Raw genomic sequence first — 6,908 nt, 5'->3', positions numbered from 1 at the left:
GCTGTCTCAATAGAGTTTTATGCATGAATTTTATTCATCTGGAAGCGATTTAAATGTCTCAGAAGCTGTCTCAATAGAGTTTTTGCATTAATTTTATTCATCTGGAAGCGATTTAAATGTCTCAGAAACCGTCTCAATAGAGTTTTCGCATGAATTTTATTCATCTGGAAGCGATTTAAATGTCCCAGAAGCTGTCTCAATAGAGTTTTTGCATCCATATTATTCATCTGGAAGCGATTTAAATGTCTCAGAAGCCGTCTCAATAGAGTTTTTGCATTCATTTTATTCATTTGGAAGCGATTTAAATGTCTCAAAAGCTGTCTCAATAGAGTTTTTGCATCCACTTTATTCATCTGGAAGCGATTTAAATGTCCCTGAAGCTGTCTCAATAGAGTTTTTGCATGAATTTTATTCCTTTGTATGCGATTTAAATGTCCCAGAAGCTGTCTCAATAGAGTTTTTGCATCCATTTTATTCATCTGGAAGCGATTTAAATGTCTCAGAAGCTGTCTCAATAGAGTTTTTGCATCCATTTTATTCATCTGGAAGCGATTTAAATGTCCCAGAAGCTGTCTCAATAGAGTTTTTGCATGAATTTTTATTCATCTGAAAGCAATTTAAATGTCCCAGAAGCTGTCTCAATAGAGTTTTTGCATCCATTTTATTCACATGGAAGCGATTTAAATGTCTCAGAAGCTCTCTCAATAGAGTTTTTGCATGAATTTTATTCATCTGGGAAGCGATTTAAATGTCTCAGAAGCTGTCTCAATAGAGTTTTTGCATCCATTTTATTCATCTGGAAGCGATTTAAATGTCCAAGAAACTGTCTCAATAGAGTTTTTGCGTTCATTTTATTCAACCGGAAGCGATTTAAATGTTTCAGAAGCTTTCTCAATAGAGTTTTTGCATCCATTTTATTCATCTGGAAGCGATTCAAATGTCCCAGAAGCTCTCTCAATATAGTTTTTGCATCCATTTTATTCATCTGGAAGCGATTTAAATGTCCCAGATGCTGTCTCAATAGAGTTTTTGCATGAATTTTATTCATCTGGAAGCGATTTAAATGTCTCAGAAGATGTCTCAATAGAGTTTTTGCATGAATTTTATTCATCTGGAAGCGATTTAAATGTCTCCGAAGCTGTCTCAATAGAGTTTTTGCATGAATTTTATTCATCTGGAAGCGATTTAAATGTCTCAGAATCTGTCTCAATAGAGTTTTTGCATGAATTTTATTCATATGGAAGCGATTTAAATGTCTCAGAAGCTGTCTCAATAGAGTTTTTGCATGAATTTTATTCATCTGGAAGCGATTTAAATGTCTCAGAAGCTTTCTCAATAGAGTTTTTGCATGAATTTTATTCACCTGGAAGCGATTTAAATGTCCCAGAAGCTGTCTCAATAGAGTTTTTGCATGAATTTGATTCAACCGGAAGCGATTTAAATGTCTCAGAAGCTGTCTCAATAGAGTTTTTGCATTCATTTTATTCAACCGGAAGCAATTTAAATGTCCTAGATGCTGTCTCAATAGAGTTTTTGCATTCATTTCATTCAACCGGAAGCGATTTAAATGTCTCAGAAGCTGTCTCAACAGAGTTTTTGCATCCATTTTATTCATCTGGAAGCGATTTAAATGTCCCAGAAGCTGTCTCAATAGAGTTTTTGCATGAATTTTATTCATCTGGAAGCGATTTAAATGTCCCAAAAGCTGTCTCAATAGAGTTTTTGCATTCATTTTATTCATCTGGAAGCGATTTAAATGTCCCAGAAGCTGTCTCAATAGAGTTTTTGCATCCATTTTATTCATCTGGAAGCGATTTAAATGTCCCAGAAGCTGTCTCAATAGAGTTTTTGCATCCATTTTATTCATCTGGAAGCGATTTAAATGTCCCAGAAGCTGTCTCAATAGAATTTTTGCATTAATTTTATTCATCTGGAAGCGATTTAAATGTCCCAGAAGCTGTCTCAATAGAAGTTTTGCATGAATTTTATTCATCTGGAAGCGATTTGAATGTTCCAGAAGCTGTCTCAATAGAGTTTTTGCATCCATTTTATTCATCTGGAAGCGATTTAAATGTCCCAGAAGCTTTCTCAATAGAGTTTTTGCATGAATTTTATTCATCTGGAAGCGATTTAAATGTCTCAGAAACTGTCTCAACAGAGTTTTTGCATGAATTTTATTCATCTGGAAGCGATTTAAATGTCTCAGACGCTGTCTCAATAGAGTTTTTGCATTCATTTTATTCATCTGGAATCGATTTAAATGTCCCTGAAACTGTCTCAATAGAGTTTTTGCATGAATTTTATTCATCTGGAAGCGATTTAAATGTCCCAGAAGCTGTCTCAATAAAGTTTTTGCATGAATTTTATTCATCTGGAAGCGATTTTAAATGTCCCAGCAGCTGTCTCAATAGAGTTTTTGCATGAATTTTATTCATCTGGAAGCGATTTAAATGTCCCAGAAGCTCCTCAATAGAGTTTTTGCATCCATTTTCTTCATCTGGAAGCGATATAAATGTCTCAGAAGCTGTCTCAATAGAGTTTTTGCATCCATTTTATTCATCTGGAAGCGATTTAAATGTCCCAGAAGCTGTCTCAATAGAGTTTTTGCATGAATTTTATTCAACCGAAAGCGATTTAAATGTCTCAGAAGCCTTCTCAATAGAGTTTTTGCATCCATTTTATTCATCTGGAAGCGATTCAAATGTCCCAGAAGCTGTCTCAATATAGTTTTTGCATCCATTTTATTCATCTGGAAGCGATTTAAATGTCCCAGATGCTGTCTCAATAGAGTTTTTGCATGAATTTTATTCATCTGGAAGCGATTTAAATGTCTCAGAAGCTGTCTCAATAGAGTTTTTGCATGAATTTTATTCATCTGGAAACGATTTAAATGTCTCAGAAGCTGTCTCAATAGTGTTTTTGCATCCATTTTATTCATCTGGAAGCGATTTAAATGTCCCAGAAGCTCTCTCAATAGAGTTTTTGCATGAATTTTATTCATCTGGAAGCGATTTAAATGTCTCAGAAACTGTCTCAATAGAGTTTTTGCATGAATTTTATTCATCTGGAAGCGATTCAAATATCCCAGAAGCTTTCTCAATATAGTTTTTGCATCCATTTTATTCATCTGGAAGCGATTTAAATGTCCCAGATGCTGTCTCAATAGAGTTTTTTGCATGAATTTTATTCATCTGGAAGCTGATTTAAATGTCTCAGAAGCTGTCTCAATAGAGTTTTTGCATGAATTTTATTCATCTGGAAGCGATTTAAATGTCCCAGAAGCGGTCTCAATAGAGTTTTTGCATGAATTTTATTCATCTGAAAGCAATTTAAATGTCCCAGAAGCTGTCTCAATAGAGTTTTTGCATCCATTTTATTCACATGGAAGCGATTTAAATGTCTCAGAAGCTGTCTCAATAGAGTTTTTTGCATGAATTTTATTCATCTGGAAGCGATTTAAATGTCTCAGAAGCTATCTCAATAGAGTTTTTTGCATCAATTTTATTCATCCGGAAGCGATTTAAATGTCCAAGAAACTGTCTCAATAGAGTTTTTGCGTTCATTTTATTCAACCGGAAGCGATTTAAATGTTTCAGAAGCCTTCTCAATAGAGTTTTTGCATCCATTTTATTCATCTGGAAGCGATTCAAATGTCCCAGAAGCTCTCTCAATATAGTTTTTGCATCCATTTTATTCATCTGGAAGCGATTTAAATGTCCCAGATGCTGTCTCAATAGAGTTTTTGCATGAATTTTATTCATCTGGAAGCGATTTAAATGTCTCAGAAGATGTCTCAATAGAGTTTTTGCATGAATTTTATTCATCTGGAAGCGATTTAAATGTCTCAGAAGCTGTCTCAATAGAGTTTTTGCATGAATTTTATTCATCTGGAAGCGATTTAAATGTCTCAGAAGCTGTCTCAATAGAGTTTTTGCATGAATTTTATTCATCTGGAAGCGATTTAAATGTCTCAGAAGCTGTCTCAATAGAGTTTTTGCATGAATTTTATTCATCTGGAAGCGATTTTAAATGTCTCAGAAGCTTTCTCAATAGAGTTTTTGCATGAATTTTATTCACCTGGAAGCGATTTAAATGTCCCAGAAGCTGTCTCAATAGAGTTTTTGCATGAATTTTATTCAACCGGAAGCGATTTAAATGTCTCAGAAGCTGTCTCAATAGAGTTTTTGCATTCATTTTATTCAACCGGAAGCGATTTAAATGTCCTAGATGCTGTCTCAATAGAGTTTTTGCATTCATTTCATTCAACCGGAAGCGATTTAAATGTCTCAGAAGCTGTCTCAACAGAGTTTTTGCATCCATTTTATTCATCTGGAAGCGATTTAAATGTCCCAGAAGCTGTCTCAATAGAGTTTTTGCATGAATTTTATTCATCTGGAAGCGATTTAAATGTCCCAGATGCTGTCTCAATAGAGTTTTTGCATGAACTTTATTCATCTGGAAGCGATTTGAATGTTCCAGAAGCCTTCTCAATAGAGTTTTTGCATCCATTTTATTCATCTGGAAGCGATTCAAATGTCCCAGAAGCTGTCTCAATATAGTTTTTGCATCCATTTTATTCATCTGGAAGCGATTTAAATGTCCCAGATGCTGTCTCAATAGAGTTTTTGCATGAATTTTTATTTATCTGGAAGCGATTTTAAATGTCTCAGAAGCTGTCTCAATAGAGTTTTTTGCATGAATTTTATTCATCTGGAAGCGATTTAAATGTCCCAGAAGCTGTCTCAGTAGAGTTTTTGCATGAATTTTATTCATCTGAAAGCAATTTAAATGTCCCAGAAGCTGTCTCAATAGAGTTTTTGCATCCATTTTATTCACATGGAAGCGATTTAAATGTCTCAGAAGCTCTCTCAATAGAGTTTTTGCAGGAATTTTATTCATCTGGAAGCGATTTAAATGTCTCAGAAGCTGTCTCAATAGAGTTTTTGCATCCATTTTATTCATCTGGAAGCGATTTAAATGTCCAAGAAACTGTCTCAATAGAGTTTTTGCGTTCATTTTATTCAACCGGAAGCGATTTAAATGTTTCAGAAGCCTTCTCAATAGAGTTTTTGCATCCATTTTATTCATCTGGAAGCGATTCAAATGTCCTAGAAGCTCTCTCAATATAGTTTTTGTATCCATTTTATTCATCTGGAAGCGATTTAAATGTCCCAGATGCTGTCTCAATAGAGTTTTTGCATGAATTTTATTCATCTGGAAGCGATTTAAATGTCTCAGAAGATGTCTCAATAGAGTTTTTGCATGAATTTTATTCATCTGGAAGCGATTTAAATGTCTCAGAAGCTGTCTCAATAGAGTTTTTGCATGAATTTTATTCATCTGGAAGCGATTTAAATGTCTCAGAAGATACGAAATGTCATCAGAATCCATCAAAACTTCAAAGATTTATTGTCCAGTAAAAAAATATACATTTGATTTCGTTACATCTTATCTATATAATAAAGAGCAAGCCTCTCTCTCTCTCTCTCTCTCTCTCTCTCTCTCTCTCTCTCTTTATATATATATATATATATATATATACATATATATGCATAGATATACATATATATATACATGTATATACATGTATGTATATATATATATATACATATATATATATATATATAGAGAGAGAGAGAGAGAGAGAGAGAGAGAGAGAGAGGCTTGCTCTTTATTATATAGATAAGATGTATATATATATCCGGTCACAGTCAGCTCTCCCCCTCCCTCGGCAAGGGAGAGAGAGTAGGCATACCCTTGTGAGAGGTGAAGGGCGTTAGCATAAGCGCATGTGCATATCTAAGTATTTAACTATCATTTTTGACGGGTCGCGTAATATACTATTTAATATTTTGGATACGTTCTTTAACCCCGGTTATCATTTGACCCAAGTCCTTTAAATATCACATTTAAATTACCTTTGTTCTTATGAAGATAAAGAGTTTAAGAAAGTGAGGGATAGTAAGATGGAACAAATCCGGGGAGGAGAAAAGTCTAGATTCTTGATAAAACTTTGGAAGAAGTAGAGAAGGTAAAATGAGATGCCATCAGTGCCCCAATTTCACGGTGAATCCTGGGCAAATACCGACGAAAATTGCGTACGAACTCTTTGCCAGAGAAGGTAATGTTTGTGGAAGAGGGTTGAACATTTCTTGGCCGAAGTTCACATCAAAAATAAATATGAGATTCAAGGCGATAATGAATTAGATTGAACATAAATTACCCTTGCATACATTTCTATTAACTCTCTCTCTCTCTCTCTCTCTCTCTCTCTCTCTCTCTCTCTCTCTTTGAACAGACCTCCAGCGGATGTAGTGAACGGTAACATGTTAAACAAATTCAAGAATAAGTTAGCTAACATTATAGAAAACTCTCTAAAACTAATTCGCTCTACCCTAGAGCAAATGGAGTCTCCGCTGAATAAAAGTCTTTGGGCCATACAAAATCCTTTTAATTCTCTCTCTCTCTCTCTCTCTCTCTCTCTCTCTCTCTCTCTCTGTACATATTACCGCTGGGTTACATTTAGTTTTCCTTTCTTTCATTAACTGTATCTCTCTGTTCCATTTAAAGAATACATACATGAGACTGAAACTTGTTTATCACGCCCAAAATAAATTGACGTTCCTTTTTCATATAATATGCCGTTGAAGTTAAACTTCTGGATCTTAGTATCTATTAGTAAAAATGGAATAATCGTGAAGGCCAATGAAGACTAATTTCTATCTGAGTATTGAGTTGTTGATATGAGGTTGACCTTGACCTCTCCCTTAATATGGGTTTCATAATTAGCGTTTGCATAATAAATTGAGTTTGCATAACAAGATAAAAGCTTCAACCTTCAACCTCAAAGATAAATTTAAGGCTAGAGGGACATACAGACAGGATAACACAGCCATGACCTGTCACTT

This window comes from Palaemon carinicauda, chromosome 10 (genome assembly GCF_036898095.1).
Source record: "Palaemon carinicauda isolate YSFRI2023 chromosome 10, ASM3689809v2, whole genome shotgun sequence".
In the NCBI taxonomy this organism is placed as follows: domain Eukaryota; kingdom Metazoa; phylum Arthropoda; class Malacostraca; order Decapoda; family Palaemonidae; genus Palaemon; species Palaemon carinicauda.
This window is presented reverse-complemented; position numbering follows the sequence as displayed.